Below are 18,035 nucleotides of genomic sequence, written 5' to 3'. Positions count from 1 at the left end.
CGGCGGAGCGGCCGCCGCTCCTCAGCCGCCGGCCGCGCTTCAGCGGCTAAAAAGTGGCAAGAGTTCTACCGAGCAGGAGCACCAGGAAGGGGGCTGAGTGGGACACTCATCTCCAGCAGCTGGTCGTGGAGGAGAGCTGCCTCCCTGCCCGCCACAGCGCCTTACCTCCTGTCAGTGGGAACTGAATCGTCAGGCACCACCTGAACAGGGCCAAAACGCGCCACGAGCGTGATCCAGAGCCCGTAGCAATCCACTGGGGACTGATATCCAGACCAGATGAGGACCAGGACTGTCCATCCTGGAAAGCCCTGTAAAGAGGTGAGCCATCCCCACGGGGACAGTACCCGGCGTGGCAAGAAACAGGCTGGAGTCCCAGGCAGAAATAAGTATCTGATGCCTAGGGACTACAGAAGTCAAAGAAAAAAAAGCAGAGAGAGGGGCTGTGAGCTCATACTCTTGAAGAGCTATGATAGAACATTTTGCACTGTTGGTCACAGAAACCAACGCTGCTGAAAAGGCAATAAAGTATGGCTAGAAAGAATTACAAGCCCAAGTAAGGTCGTAAAGGGGACTGGAGACTTCTCAAAAAGAAGTGAAGGAGAGATGAAGTGCAGTCTGCTGAAAACAAAGCTTACGTTGACTCAGAAATTGCACTAAGACAGATTTTGAAATGTGCCTTATTGGAGTTGATGAACAGGATCAAACAGGTACCAAACAATTTTATTAAACATGTTTTATAGGAAGTTTTCAGGAAGGTTTGGGCAATTTCTGGCGTAATTTAACAATTTCTAACTTTTTAGAGTTGGAGATGATCTGCAGTGAGGAATAAAAAAATTGGAAATTTGGCTTAAAAAGACCTCTAAACTGCAGATCGCTGTGGAAGCCAACTGCTTGGCTGAAGAATCTAGTCAGCTAGAAAGATGGGAGAGAGAGAGAATATATACTATACTTTTATATCCCGTTTGCTCCCCAGAGAGGCTGAGTAGGAGAAATCATACCATCCTCATTCAAGTAATAAATACAAAATATGGTAAACATTTATGCAAAAAGTCCTGGAAGATTTATGCACAGCTATAGTAAGTCAAAGAAATGTTTGGGTAGATGAGAAGGAGTGTTTCTAGTACTAATTTGAGTACTTGAGATAAAGTACTTCCACCACAGGCTTCCACCCACACCCTCTGCCTCTGCCACAGGAGCCATATGTAAGCTTAGGCCTCAGCATTCAGTCATGGCTTGAGCTGTGGTGTAGATACACCTGTACCCAGTCCTGATCCTGAATTATTGTTTGGATTTCCTGGATTGACCTTAGACCTGTTACCTTGTTTTTGTCTGATGGCCACTGGACTGTCGTGAGGATCTGTTGCTGTCAGCACCCCTGCTCTGCTTGCCCAGCTCATGTCTGTGGGGCTGTGCCTGGTGGCCGAGGTCACTGCCCAGCCTGCATTGTGGTCACCCTCAGCTCCTGACTAGCCTTCTTTAGGGTGCAGGTGGCCTTTGCTGCTCCCTGATATGCATTATATAAAGGTGATCTGTATCGGTGTTCCCTGTCTCATACAGAAATACCCATATCGATCTAAAGTAGCTTTTTAACCAAAATTACTGTTTTCAGACCAGGGATATTCTTCCCCTTTAAATAAACCAGTACACTAAAGGTTATATGTATAACTGTCAAATGAAGGTAAGTTTATAGAAATATTGTTAAAATTGGTTACAGAAGCAAAAGAACCCACAGTCAGTAATGAGGAAAAAAATAAGGAAGCTGGTAAATACAATGCTGACGCAGTGTAAAATAACTCAACAATGTGGAAAAAAACCCCCACATTTTAAGAGTGGCTAACAGTTTCTTAAATTTCATCACCCTTTTTGGAAAACTGATTGACATTAAACTTAAGGGGTAGAGCTAGAGACTCACAGTTTTAGTTTTGCTCTGTTCTGTTTACTGTGCTTTTTAAAGATTTGGTAAACTTAATATGAACAGATCTAGTAAATATTTAATGGGGACAGTGTAGTATGCAAGAACAGTAGACTGGTTTATGTTTGATAGTTTTTAGACCAGACATACTAAGGAATAAAATGCTAGGTGATTCAAATGAGCAATTTAAATCCTCCCACAGAGTAAATGAATGATTAGGAAGTATGCATTCACCCCAATGTGGAGAAAACAAGGTATAAAAATTGGATTTCAAGAACTAGACTGAGAGGACTGGATAGCTGAGTTTGTGGATGAACTGATAGTGGCTGATAACTAACAAATGACAGGAAAAATGGCTTGCAAAATTAGTGTTTGGTAATTACCTTTAAATATGTCTCAGTGAAACATCTATTTTGTAGGTGGCTGATCTGTAATGAGTGTATTTTCCTACCCCTAGGGGAAGAAATTATAATAGCAACCCCATGTTGGTACCTGTTCTCAACCTGGATGATGTGCAGGTGCATGCTAAAACTTTTGAGCAAGAAATACTACAGTTACATAGGTTATGTGATAAGCATGAGAGAACCTGAAAAACAGTATGTTAGTGTATTTCAAGGAGAGGATGACCTACCTCAAGCTCACAGTTAATAAAGAGGAGTTTAATTAATAAAAATACATGGGAATGTGCATGGAAAAGTGCAAGGTTCTGACCTTGCTGCAGAAGACACGCTAATGGGTCTGGCAACGTGAACACTGCAAATTCAGTATGTGAAAACTCTAGTTTAAAAGACTGCCTAATAAAACAAGTGTGAGCTTGTGAATCTGGTAATGCTAAGACAGAGGAAACCAGAAAGGTGAGGAGAGGATGAGTGACTAGAATTTCTTCTAGTTAAAGAATAAAACAGATATTCAATATGGAATTAGTGGTAATTAATGGTACATGCTAACTTTATTTTGTATATATAAATTATTATATATATATTTTGTATATATGAAGCAAGAGTCAGGTATATTCCAGAATCCAGTGCATGGATACAGAACATGGCTTGTACCCTCCAAATCGACAATGAATGAAGCAAGCAAAGTCAGGTATATTCCAGAATCCAGTGCATGGATACAGAACATGGCTTGTACCCTCCAAATGGCGATAATGAAATAGGAGAATTCATTCAAAATTTTGACTAACTAGAGACTGAATATTTAAATATTTGTTCAAATTTGAAAACTATGTTTTCTGTGTGAAAGTGCTAAAAGACAATGGGAAAACAAAAATGTTAAACACAACGTAGATGTTCCTGTTCATGCGCAGGAAGTTTTTTCTATCTACCTAATATTAATTTGTGTTCCAAGTTGTAGAACCTTTTTTTTCCCCACTTTACCTGGTGTATTTATGTAAACAAGCTGCTCATTAGGTAACCCAAATTACATTTGCTGCAATTCTGTTGATGGTACTAATGTCTGCAGCTGGCCCAATGGTTTGGTGGTAATTGTGTAACAGTTACAGAGCAGCAAAGACAGTGAAGCCCCTGAAGAGAGAGAAGGGTTTAACCACACAAGGGTTACAACAGTGCCTGCTGGCCTATCCATAGAGCGATGTTTTTGAATGTCTTAGAATAGATGAGCTGATTAACTGTGAATCACCCTCCCAGAAGAGATGAAGCATTAATAGCAAACAAAAGGGAAGCAGAAGGGAAACTTCAGGCAGAAGAAAATAATTCAGGAATTAAAAGATTGGTGAAAGCTTTAGGATACTTCCAGATTGACCAGAAAGTCTTAGTTCAGTACTATAGAAATAGAGGTCTTATGCTGTGCACTCTAGGATGAATTTGGGTGAATGTGGCTGAACCTATATTTTAATATGTAATGCACCCACAGCAACAAATGTACATAAAAACATAATTGTTTTCTCTCAGTCAGTGACAACCCTTCTGAAGCGTGCTGTAATCTGAATTTACTTGGGAAATTCTCTCTGCTACATCTCAGCCGATGGGAATGGCAAGAAACAAAATGCTGACTTTATAGATCAATAGTTAAGCTTCATCTAAAAGGTTATGCCTTGAAACAGAATATACTGCTACCTGAATAATATTGATTATAATGTTCATGTATGTTTTTCCAAATATCTCAGTAAGTGAAGTTTAGGAAAATCTCTACCAATGTTTATAAAGTGATAGAAAGCTTACTAAAGATATTTTTTAGATGTGAAGCACAGGTTATTTTATCAAATTCAAGCTTGTAATTCTTGTCATTATCAAACAATATGCCTCATGAGTTATGGATCAGGTCATTGGCCCATCTTATGTGCAAACAGCCTCCAGAAGTGTTCACATACGTTGCTTTAGAAGAAAGCCTGTTCTTGATGCTCCCAAACTGTGATTCATCAGGCATTGTTAGGATAGCTGGTTACCCTTCAGAGACATTAGTTTATGCCCTGAAACAAGAGAGATGTTTAAATCAGCATATGTACCTACTTGTATGGATGGAAACGGGTTACATCTACTTCTTTTCCATTACAAGTTAAGAAACAATCATCTGTAATTGCAACTGATTTTTGGAAAATACAGAAGAAAATATAAAAACTGACAAAAAAAAAAAGAAAAAAAAGAGTCAGAAGAACGTAACCAATGAATTAAATCAAAAGTATTCTGTCACCAAAACTGGACACTGGCAGATGTTTAAGGAAGAGCGTAAGAACATGGAAGCATGTAGAATCCTCTCCCAGCCCCCAATAAATTAATGTATTTTCTCAGCCACAGGTGCTATATAGTAGCTATATAATGGCTATATAATAGCTATATAATAGCTTTTGGGGATTTTTCTTCCATTAATTCGTTCAGTTGCTTTTAAATCTGTGTATAATTTAGAATCCACTACCTTCTATGGCATGGAATTTCCATAGCTTAATCACATGCCAGGTGAAAAAAACCCCTCCTTTTGTTTGTGTTGAACCTGCCACAGTAATTTCATTTGACTCTTCACCAAATGTATTGGAAGTGTCAGGGAAGGGCGGTTTCTTATTTACCTTCTTCATGTCTTCCATGATTTCATAAACCTTATGATTTTATGGTCAAAATAAGAAATGCAGATGTATCTCAAGTTTCCTCATAAAATAAGGAAGGCTTTTTCTTTCCATTTCTGCATAGCAGTGTGGCAACATTATGCATACTTTCTACATGGTACATAGAAAGCTAAGTAAGCAGTAAAATACCTTTCCTTTTAAGTGTTTGAAGTACCATACACTGAATGACCTTTTCATTCTCCATTCACAAAGAAATAAGAAATAACTATTCTTATTTCTGAAACCTGTGATTATACCAATAGCTATAACTCAGGCCCCTGAAATCCTTTAATATAAAGAGCCATGCTGGAGACTCATTCCCCTAAAGAAAAGAGCCCAGGATGATTGACCTGAAATGACCTCTTCATTTTTTAGTGAAAGGAGATCTAAATATGGCAAACATTTCCTTGCGCTACTGTCTCTCAACAGACTACATTTTCCCCAATCAGAATCTCTTATGATTAACAAAAATTGGTTATTTGATTTTATGGGGAAACTAGCAAAATGTCTACCAGAACTATCTGTTCTGTGAACTAACTGTGCTGTGATTTTTCTGTCAGAAAATCTGTTTTTTTCTCTTTAATTATTTCCATTGTTTGCATCACTTACAATAGTGATCACATTTTCTGTTTCGGGGTCCTTAAGCTGGCTTTTATATTGTTGACCAAAAGAATTAAAGATTCACAAGTCTGCCACCATAAAAAATGGTGTTAAAATGACTAAAAATTAGTTGTTATTATTTTAAAAGAAACACAAAATCTAGTACATTTTTTGGTTTGTTTTTAATTTACCTTTTTTCCTCTCTTTTTTGAGAGGGAACTAATCCAAACATCCAAACTAGTATCAGAGGATGATTATTAAAAAAATGTTCCTCTACTCTGTAGACTTCATTTTGGAGTACTGAAAAAATCAGTACTCCCACTCACATCACTCGATACCTGTAACTAGTGATAAAGCTCAGGTCAAAGAATTATTGATCTGATTAGCCTGTATATCTCTTTTGAAAGCAGAGTATAGATAACAAACGGATGGTTCAACCTGAAGCCATGCTGAGGAACTGCAGGAACCAGGAAGCACTGAGCTCTCTGAAGAACTTTTGCTTTGTGGGAGATCACGTGCTGCTTCAGTTCATAGCCATGGAATGCTTTTGGATTATTTGCATTGCAAAAATTATCACTTATATCTGTGAATGATCAGAACAAGAGACCTTATCCTAGGGGCTGCAGACCAATATTCATGTGCTGATCTCTAGGTTCGTCTGCCACAGTTGCTGAAATCCGTGGATTAAGTCTTATGTCCAAAAATCAGGCATGCTTATGCTTCTCAGCAAAGGTTATTGTCAGTACGTTATTCTGTTGCTCAGGATATCCAATGTCGATTGAATTAAAAGTCCACTTCATGCTCTACAGTTTGTCATTCAAAGTTCTCTTGTGGAGTGGTAGAAGATATCTTTAGTAGGAGCTGGATTTTAACAACTATGAAATTCACTGTCTGAACGATGAAAATTATTGTGGATCTTAGGTTTTCAGAACTGAGAAAACCTCCTGTCTTTAGTTTTGTTTTTCTTTGGCTAAGTTCTTATCCTAAAAAGCCTGAACTTTGCTTGTTATATACATTTTTAAAAGCCTACAGACTTAAATCTTATGTGATGGGTCTGTCAAAGTATTTGAATAACAGAGAAGTAGCCAGTTCAGCATTAAGAAGTTGGTGCTTAGAAATGTATTATGGTAAGAGGGTCAGCACCCTTTGTTGGTTGTTACTTACATGTTGCAGTAGACACCATTTTTATGCTGTCTCCTGTCAGCATCTTCCCCACATTCACTTTTATTCCCACCTGTTCGATCTTTGTGCCTGTGTCATGTAACACAGCTCTTTTCTCATTTGAGAAATTCTGTTATAAATTTCTTAAGCTTTTACCTTTACCTTCACCTCAGAGCACTCTCCAGCCAAGAACAGCAGTTTTTGCCTTAAAGACCAATATTTCTGTATCAACTTCAGCATGGCAACTTCAAATTTTCTTCATAAAGAGACAATTACCTACCAAAGTAAAATTAAATTAGAACTGTATATGGCAATTCTTTTTCATAAGTGTATTTTTAAATTGAAGACATTTTCTTTATCAGTACCTTATCTGATATTTTCAAAGTTTACACTCTAAGTTTTTAAGCTTTCTGTAGGTTGTCAAGTTCTTTTCTTACAGACAATTATTATACTATATCTGAAAATGTTTCTTACACGCCACTGTAGCAGAAATGCATCCCTGTTTATGGAGACACACATTTTTCTTACATAGTTTACATGTCTCCAAGTATTATTGGAGTCCATCATTATTCAACTAAGACCGCTGGAAAAGAACAGATTTTATGAAGAAATGTTTACTATCAATACCCAAAAACATAAATATGAATATTGGTAACAACTAATGACTGCTTCTACATGTCCCTGGAAACAATCTGCAACTGGCTTTAAAGGAAGCATAGTTTGGTACCATGTTTTTTCTGTAAATCATATGTGATTTTCAGGTCTCAAAATCTCCCATATGCCATATTCTTCACAAGTCAACTTTAATTTGCTGAAGATGATTCAAATCTTCTAAGTCTAAAGTCAGAAGCGCTCTCTGGAGCTTTCTATATGAATTGCAAAACTGAGTGACTAAAACACCCACACATCAAGCCAGACCGTGAACATACAGGTATGTATGTTACCAAAGATACCAGGAGATGAACTAAAGAAAAAAGAGAAGGAGGTGAGGAAAGCTATGATGAATAACAATAATTTTATTAAGTATTATACAAAAAGCGTGATTCCATGGATTAAGTAAATAATACAAATAAACCCAGAATTTCCAATAGAGGAAGGGCCTGGGGACAGCTCTGCATCGGCCTTCTGCAGGTTGCGCCTTGAGCCTGTTACAATGAGCAGCTTTGCTCCCATTGGTCGGGTGACAGCAGGGCAGCCAATGAGTGCAGGACTCCAGGCTCAGCCACACTGCCATTGGCTGTCCAGTACCACCCCGTTCCTGCCACTAGCAGAGCTGCACAGCAGGTGTGAGAACGGCGTCCTCTGGGTGTAGAAACCCTTTTGAAGTTGCTCTTTCACAAAGACCAACAAGTATTTATAAAATGCGCATATGAAATATGCACTTCTATGAAGATAACACATAATACTGTGTCAAACAGTAGAAACAATCAAATCTGCTGAAAAACACTAAATGTCTGTCTTTTCCAAGGGATATCTGAGGTTCTGCAGCATTGGTCCTGACTTTTTTTTAATACAGTTCCAACTGAATGAAATTGGCTTTGCAGTGTTTATCCTCCTCTTCCTGCAGCCTACGAGAGTTGAAGGAACTCCTGTATTTTTGTTACCTGATAATGTCATACATATTTCAGTCTCCAAAGTTTCACCTAAGCAGCTTTAAAACAACAGTAGGTTACCTACTTAGTGGTTTGCTTTACTTTGTGGCTTACATGTCCCTCCTTGCATCTAGCAAAAAACTTCTTGCTATGGCTTCTCAGAATGGCACTGCCCTCATAGTGAAAACACACTGCCTGGCTGGTTCTTGCTCTGAAGCTGTTGAAGACACTATTTCATCTGCCAATAATAAAGAAGCAACTGACCTAAGTTACTCTTCTCTGTTCACCTTGCTGTGATGGCAGAGTGCTGACTGTACCATTATGGCTCTATAAAGCAGAGTCAGATTTATGAGGCAAAATCTATGATGGTGTGATTCCAGCTAGACAAAAAAAAAAGCCCAGTATGAAAATAGTTATTCATATCTGCGATATCCTTTGTCACAGAAAAGATAACCCTCCTGTGCTGAAAGGAATAAGATCACTGATGTAAATCAGACTGCTACATTCAAGTCCCTCTAGGTTACTAATGAGCCTGGAAGAACAAGGATACTTAGGAGAAATCCAGAACAGCAAGACAGAAGTTGTTGGAGCAGAGGGAAGTACTTACTTCATATGATACTAAACTCTTGTACAGTAGACTGCTCAGCTTAAGCTGGTGAACTCAGCATGAAAGAAAGAGAAGGAAAAAGAAACAGATAGGAAGGGAGGGAGGGAGGGATTTATAAAATACAGTGTTTCTAACTTGGTAATGTTCATTATTTAAAACATGATTTTATATTTTGTTGCACCCTTTCTAGAAATAAAAATAATAAAATCTTGGTATGAAGTATTGGTGTAAGCTCTATGATTTTCCTGTTTTTCCCGTCTCACAGAGTTGATGGGATCCTAATTTTTTTCAGGTTTGTCCATCTTGAGTTTTCAGTAGTAATTACTACAACTTTTTTATGTAAAAATAAAACATGTTTTGAGCCAGGCTTCAAATATAATCACTACAGTCACCATAAACCAAAAGACCACTAGCAGTGTCATCTTCACTGCCTTTCTACCATAAACCAAAAGACCACTAGCAGTGTCAGCTTCACTGCCTTTCTTAGGGGGAATCTGTTTATCCTTTCTGCCATAATATGGGGTAACATGATAACTATTGATGGCCCACTACTTATTAAGATGTCATCAGACAATGTGTTGTCATAAGCTATTATTTTTAAATTGTTATTAAGAAAACATCAAATAGCACTTCTGTGATGTAAGCTAGTTGTTTTAACAATGGGAAAGTATGTGTTTATATCAAAATTGAAGTATGTAATGTTAAAATCAATATTTAATTCATATTGCTATGTGGAAAATTGATCAAACCTTCATATTACTACAATCTTCAACAGCGTAACGGTGATTAAATAGTATGGCCCTGAGTCTTATGTAATTTATGCTCATTTTATATTAGTGTAATTCCATATGATTGCTGAAGCGTGACATTCTAACTTACCTTTCTGGCAACAGCTAGTGCTAGGCAGCCAGTAGCTGTTCTGAACTTCCATATATAAAATGGAGTTGATGGCCCACAAATTTCTTTTACTGATTTTCCTGCACTGATGTTCAGAAGACATCAGTAATGTTACCCCTGATTGACACAAGGGTAAGTTCATTCCAGATCTGTCCATTCTTGTTTGTACTCCCCTTTTGTCTGAGAAGTTCAAATAAGCTGTGCCTCATGTCCAATACCTGGTTGGGGAAGAAGCCTGCTCATTTTATCAAGAATTTAGGGGTTCCTGGCTAACCTGGGGATTGTCTGCTTATTGTCATTGATTAGTGTCTGTTGTTTACTTAATTTTTTAAAACATGTAGCATTATTCTTGACAGACTGCAGGTTCACAATACAGGAGAGCTTTCTTCCCAAACTGGAGGTATTATTTAAGAAAAATAAGAGTGCTAGTTTATTTCTAGAAGTTACTTTGATTAGTTCTCTGATGCTAATGATTCCATTCCATATTGGGGAAAAAAAAACAAAACACAAACCAAGGTGCACTTCTCTAAACATCGTCACTCATTTTATACTTCATAAAAAGTCAATTTTATTTATGTAATTACTGCAACTATACAACATCAAGACCTAATGAGGTAATACCATGAGCTAGGAAATACCAGCCTCTTCTGTATTTAATGGAGGAATTTTAAATAGTAAACTGCAGCAGACAGTATTGCAAGGCAGCAAATATGTTCCCTTTTTCTAAAATGGGGATAACGTCCTGCTGGAAATGCTCTTTTGAATCTAGTTCTGACTCTTTTGTGATATTATTTAAAATTACATGGTGGGGATATCAGTATGCTCCTATACTACTGTCTCTGAATGGAGCCATCATTAATTGATTTGATTTGTTCTAGTCTTACGGTTAATGAAGACTAGGTGGTATTTCACCAGTGTTAGAGTAATGGTCTTGGTCCTTGTTATGAATTTCCCTGTAAGTACATGCTGCCTTCTAAACTTTCCAGTTAGTTTTGCTAGGATGTTAAAAAAAATGTTTTGGTACACGTTAGTTGTTTTAATCTTAGAGCTATAAAGAACTAAGTCAAGAAAAGCCCCTCTTAAGTAATACACAAGAGTTAGTTTATAAAGTAAGTAAAGTTGAACCACTAAGTAATAGTGACCACAATATAATTAACTTCAACATCCTCAGGGGAGAGATTGTACAAAAAATGAGGAAGCTAGTTAAAAAGACCCTGAAGTCAAAAGTGAGGAAATTAAAATCCTTAGACTCAGCATGGAGGCTACTTGAGCAACCATAACAGTGTAACAGAAAGCATGCATAATCCTAAACAAAAAAGGAAGCTGACAAGCAAAAATGAGTGATAGGGCTACAAGAAGGTTCAAGAAGTTAGTATAGTCAAACGTATTTTTCTGAAGGTAGAATTTTAACTTGTGGAGTCAGTAGGGATAAAATACACAGTGGAGGCTAAGATACACAGTGGAGATTAGAAGGATGACAGAGGATTTGAGAAGCAGATAGCCTGATATGGAAACAAGATTTTTTCAAGTATTAAGAAGCAGCAAGCCTGCAAGAGATTTTCTAAGTCCAGTGGGCTATTTGGTAGAAAAGTAAGAAAGCTAATGAGAACACAGAGACACTGAAATGAAGGTAAATGACTTTTTTGCATTAGCATTTCCGCATAGAATTTTGGGAAAATAGATATACCAAATTTCCTCCTGTTAGGTAATATAGAGGAGGTTGTGTCAAACACACAGGAATTAATAGATGTGCTGGAGCAAATGCACAAATTAAATAAAAACAGGCTCCTAGGACTGGAGAGTAAATCAATAAATTCTAAGGGGATTTAAGAAAGAAATTTCTGAACTACCAACAAGAATATGCAATCTGATTAAAATCAGTATGTATAGTAAAGCAGGGAGTACTTATCCTCTAAAAGGTATGAAGGGTAGTTCCGGAAATGTCAACACAGAGATCCATATACTTCAGTAATAAGAAACAGGTAAAATAAAATTGCACATCACTTAGGTTAGGATGATATGATCAGAATTAAGAAACCTATCCTACTGAAAGAACATGCTTCTTCAGCCCCCCCAGAATAGTGGCTTCCAGTGTATCTACAAAGCTATTTGAATGTTTTAAAATTTACTCTTTTTTTCAACTAAAAACTGTCTCACACTAAGCAAGTAGTAGAATAAAAAATAAGTTATATGAACAAGGAGTTATATATCACAAGAACTTCAGTATAGAAATTCAGGCAAAAGATCTGAGCGTATGTCCAAGAAAAGAATACCTTCCCTGAGTTTGCAGTAGTCAGCCAAACTGTATTAAAGTTAAAAATAGCCACAAACATTACATTAAATGTGATGATTTTATAAATGTACAGTTTCTTCTCTAATAGTGGACTCAGTTCTTACCCCCCCCAGTCTAAAAAAGATGCAATTGGTATAAATATTCTCACAGATATTCCAGAGACACAATTAATCAAGCTATTAAACATGTAATTCCAGTTGAGAGATATGTAAGGTTTAGATTCATTCACAGAGAAAACTTACGCAAGTAGATATGGTAGAGCTGTGTAACCTAATACAGAAACAGACACTACAAACCAGCTGCTTCTCTTCCTAATGCAAAAGCAATGGGTTGCCCAGTCTAAATGGAAGCAAGTAATTGAGAATTGTTTCCAGTTCTTTTTTAGTACAACTTACAAATAGCCCATGAATTCTCTGCCACAGTTACCATGAGATCCAAAAGTTTATAAAAAATTAAAAAATAACTAGACATCTATATTCATAATTAGAATATATCTGATTATATTACTTGGTGTGAACAATTTAAGGGATGCGTACGCTAGCAGTGTATAGGATTAATCTCACCCATCTTTAGGTGTGCAGTAGTAAAGAGCCGGAGCAGTCTAGGCTAGTTGACCAGACTTTCTGTTATTAATAGAAAGAAATAGACAACTTTACATGGCCTGTGATCCTACCCTAAAATGCACAGGATTAATCCCTCTCTGAAAGTGCCTTTTTCTCTCCATTGGATTGAGAGCTTGGATGACTTGGTTTAATTTTAGGATATAACTACTACACATGAAGGAGAAATGAGCCACGTCCCAACTACCTGGAGTTAAGAAGTGTTTTTCCTGGAGAACATTCTGGGGATTCTGATAGGATTCATCATTTCTGGGGACAGGCCACTGGATTAGATGGACTACCAATACAGTGTGGCATTTTGTGTTTTCCTGTGTTGCTATAGAAGACACTGTTTTTCACAATTAAGAAGATTTCGGTTTAGACATTCGTCAAATGTTGCCCTTCTAGAGTGAAATGTTTTACAGAATCGGCAAAGTAACTGGCAAAATTATGTGATTTGTAAAGTGAACCTTTAAGAGACTGATGGTTTTTGCATTAACTTGGTGATCTACAAGATAAACAAAAACTGTTGGAAAGAAACCTAGGGATGGTATAAGGTGACCAGTAAAGACAAAAATTTTCCCACCTTTGTGTGCCATATTACATACTTCACGATAGTCTATAAAGCTCCTAAAGGACTTTAGGATCTTTGGATTTAATCTGAGGGGAGGACTTGCTGTTTTGCAGTGTTAAAACTCCTTGACCTTGCTAGTTTAAATTTTATTTCTTTGTGCAAAGTGAAATCAGATTGAATATTTACCTCTGCTAAATGAAATTTTAGTAACTTATGAATCATGTTAAAAAGTGGAAAATGGAAAAAACAGTAGTAAATCCAGTAGTTTATTGAAATAAAGCATACCAAATTCTGGAAAACATTTGGTCAAAGGGAACCTGCAGTGTTTCTTGGGAAAGCACATGTTGCTTAAGTTTGCATAATTAATTTTCCATAACTGAGAGGTCCTGGCATTCAAATTACTTCTATTCCTTTGCCAAGATTATAATCTGATACATTGTTATGCTCAAAATTACATTCTGATAGAGTTGAAGATGTTTCTATTTCTAAAGAATCTCTTCTATTTTACTTCCTTTGCTACCTTCTGTCAGAGTTTAAGTAATAGTTATTATGCTGCTATATTAAATCACTGGTTAGCCATCAAATTGGTGTGCATGCATACATGCATAAAAACAAGGAATTGTGTCCGGGGGGGGGGTATATATCTATAATGATTAATTGTTTTACATACTTACACACAAACTATCACTATAATAGCTGAATACCTAAGAGTTAGCCTGATCTATATACAGTATAGACTTCTTCTCTGTTAAAGCTGAGAACTACTATTACAATTTCATCCTCCTTTACATTTCATCACTCAGAATTGTTGACTGAATTCTAGTTTTTGACATCTTGTCCTTCTTGATTTCCATGACCCTGTCCTTTCATTGTTCTTCTGTTGCATCTCTAATAATTTATTCACTTATCCTTCATCCTGACATCACATCTCCAACTTTCTGAAGGTATTTAGCAGAGCTATATTTTTGCTGCCTTCTCCCCCTTCCAACCAAATCTTATTTTGGTGTAATCTCATTGTCAAACACAGATCATCCCTCTGTTGCCAACTGTCAGATCCACTTATTTATTCCAAACCTGTCTCCTCCTATTCAAACTGAAATCTCACCTTGTCTTCTTGAAACATCTTCATAGATACCTAACCATCCACTGTTGTTCAGAATGGGGCTAAAGAGAATTCCTTCAATCTTTCCTCTTCTGCAGGCTGTCCACACTCTTTTCTTAATCACTATGTACATACTGCATGTCATTCAGGTTCATAACCACGTATGATCAGTGTTTCTGTTTTGAAAATATATTTTGCTTGAACAAAGTCCAAAACACTTTACATTAACAAAGTAAAAAAAAGAAAGAAAAAAAACCCCAAAGGGTAGGTAAAATATTGAGCAAGCAGCAAGCGATACATTGAGAAGCCTGAATATTGAAGTATTCTAGCTGCAGAAAAGGTAAAGCACAAGTAAAGAAAAAGCAACCTTCTTCTACATTGACCCCCTGGTGTGCTTTAACTGTGACCTCAAGAAGCCATATCTAGATAGGAGAGGGAGTTCAGTTTCCAAGGCCTATTCAATCGTAAGCTCCTCTGCGAAGTCTCCCAACATGGGGCCCAATTAGTGCCACTTATATTGGTGAATTTTTTTTAGAGACCTGCTGAAAGCAACTGGAATAAAATTCTCAGATTAACTTTACACAGGCCACTATACAGCTCCGGAGCCCTATATCATTTCTGTTCAAGGTAGATTTTGACTGAAGTCAGTAGGAGTTTTTGACTAAGTAATGAAGAATCAGGTCTATCCTTTTGTTAATATTTTATCACTACCTGGTTTCTATCCTGCTAGCCACTTTTCAGTCTGTATTTTTATTACCTTTTCTATAAATTAGGAATAGTAATATTTACTACTTCTGTTAAGTGCTTATAGTTATATCAGTAAAAAACAGGTAATATTTAATTTCTAGAATTACCCACCTGTCACTGAACTAGCAAAGCCCATATAAATCATTCCAAATGAGTGCCTTGAGAAATGTTGAGTCCCAAGTTAAGCATTATAAACGCTGGAAAGATGCAGAACAGAAACTAAATATAAGGTCCATCAGCTAGTTTTTTTATTAAAAATAAAAAGGTTAATTATTAACAGAAATCAAGTCACACTAGCATGAGAAAAACAGAGGGGAAAAAATTTGCTTAGTAGTCATCCAACCCTGAATTCAGGCTGTGAAACCTTGTTGTCCCATGATCATTTTCTTTTGGTGTGACCCAAATATGAACTATTCACAGAGAAAGAAAGAAGAAACTGAGCTGAAATTAGCCTCCTGCTCAGAGGACACTGGGTTATCTTGCCTGTTTCTTATCCATAGATAAAAAGTAAACTAAAAAATATGTGTAATTCTCTGATATGCTTGAGCTAGAACATATTAACTGTTAAACTATCACTATATCATTTGGACTGACCGCTGCTTAAAATACAGTAGAAAGCATTAGCATTGTAAAATGTTGATTGGTTATGTTATGATTCCAAGAGCAAAGCAGACATCCTTTGTTCTGATCAACATTTTAAGCTGAATTATATTGTTTAGTAAATGGTTAAGACAAAGGACAGTAAGATTTGTAAATAAGTAAAATGATTGATATAACACAGGGGAGGAAACATAAAAATACAAAATACTATCTTCAGTTTAGAAACTGATAATGCTGTTCAAGAAAATAATGATGTAGTTCAGTCTAACTAAACCTAAGGACCACAGAATTGGGTCCACTGTTTGTATTTTATATCTGTGCTTAGCTGCTGTCTCATATCAGATGAAAAGGTAGCTCTCAAAACTATTTTAAGAAAAATTGCTCCTTGCCATATAAATTCATGCTCACCAATGATTACTCACAAATACTCCATTGGGGAAAATGAAATAATTAAGTAAACAATTTAAAAGCTGAAGTGGAAAGTATTGATTGCTCTAGCTCTGCTCACCAGGCTGCTGAGATACAGGACTCCTTGTCAGCATAACAACATACTTGGAAATAACTGGAGTTCCCATTTCGTCCCTTGTAATAAGCTAGTAAGGTCGGAAGTGGTAAATGGTGGAAAGGCAATGAGTATATGAACAGCTTCTATTACTAATCCAAGCATTGTCCCTACTCTATGGGTGTAGCAGAGGACTATAATCAGTATCTTGTACTAGTGCAAAACGTATTGTTTAACATATATACCAACTTCATTGATCTGCTATGAAACTAATACTTCAAATAACTTTTCAAACCAAGTGCTTCATATCTCTGAATTTCTGGGTTTTTTTCCCCTTTCTCCCCTTTTTCTAATCTCTGACCTGCTGGTTGCTGAATAAAACAGATAGTCTTTCACCGTTCCTAGCACGGTGTTTACAGGAGCTACTCTATACCTGTGGCATTTGCATCTTCGCTTAATCAAACTGCAATATATAGATACATTCGGTCCTAAAAATGGTATACAATTTCCTCTGTCTCCCTCGCTTTCTCCTAATAGCAGGGAGGCACTAGAGGGTTGCACAGGGATGTGTGTTACAGGCTGCCTGCAGGACCCTAGTGGACTAGGCTGTATTTAATGAGTGCGTCTTCACTGACAGATTCATTATTTGTGTTCGGTCGCTTCAAGTCAAAACTGATTAGTTACACTTACTGCAGCAAAGATTTAATGATTTTATTGTTTATCTTCAATTTATTTTGATTAACATCTCCGTTCTTTTCATTGCAAGTGCAATTAGGTGTAATATAACAGCAACTACTTTAATTTTGCTGAAATTAAGATGAATAAGTGACGGATTATGGCACTTTGTTTAACAAATAAATCATAGTTAAGAGGACTGTATTAGTAATAAATGAAAAAACAGACAATCTAATTATAATGCATGGAGCTGATAGTTCAAGTTTCCAGAAATGTAATGAATTTTCATTTTAGAAATCAAATAGATTTAGGTGTAGTACTTATTTATTGACAATAAGATGACAGAAAGGCACATCATTTTCTAAATCATCTTAATTTCTTGTGTTATGTTGGTGGAAGGAAGTACAAGCAATGAAATGAAGGTGCACATTTAAATTTTTTTAGGAGCTAGGATTATTTTGTCAGGAAACACTGCAATTAAGGTATGGCTGAAAAAGAGACTGAGGGACTGAAATGAGGAAAAAGCTCATTAGTTCAATTCTCACATGTTCAGACTTCAGCATTTTCTGCAACAGATGAATATTCTCCAAGTCCCAGCCACAATTTTCCTTTAAGTTCATAAGATTCAATTCACTGCCACACAGCAAAAGCCTCAAGACACATAAGATGGAAGAAAGAACTAACATGAAGAAAACTGAACTCAACAAACAGTGAGCAAATCAAAATTGCTCTGTACAAGCATCTCCAAATCATGGGGCAAGTAGCAGGGCAGCAATCCTGGAGCCAGCGTACTGTGGGGGTCGTATGGGCTTAACTTCTGATTGAGGAAAACCAAGAGGAAAACGAACCCTTCAGAATCAGAAACTTTATCCCTCTGATGTTTAAAAGACCTTGTATTTGACAGGACAGCTTTGAAGATAAAGACTGAAGCACTCCCCAGCTACAGGCTGTTCAACACCCCACACTGCTATCTGCAATGCACTTCACTTCAGTTTTGCAGAGTTCAGACATATTAGAAAGGAGATAGGGGAGACATTTTTTAGTATATTGTGCTATATTTTTGATGCTGCTGTATCTTGCCCAAGCTCTCTTTACAGAGCCTGGAAGAACTCGGCT

The sequence above is a fragment of the Aptenodytes forsteri genome, unplaced genomic scaffold, assembly GCF_000699145.1.
Source record: "Aptenodytes forsteri isolate BGI_AS27 unplaced genomic scaffold, ASM69914v1 Scaffold68, whole genome shotgun sequence".
In the NCBI taxonomy this organism is placed as follows: Eukaryota; Metazoa; Chordata; class Aves; order Sphenisciformes; family Spheniscidae; genus Aptenodytes; species Aptenodytes forsteri.
Note: the sequence above shows the minus strand (reverse complement) of the source record.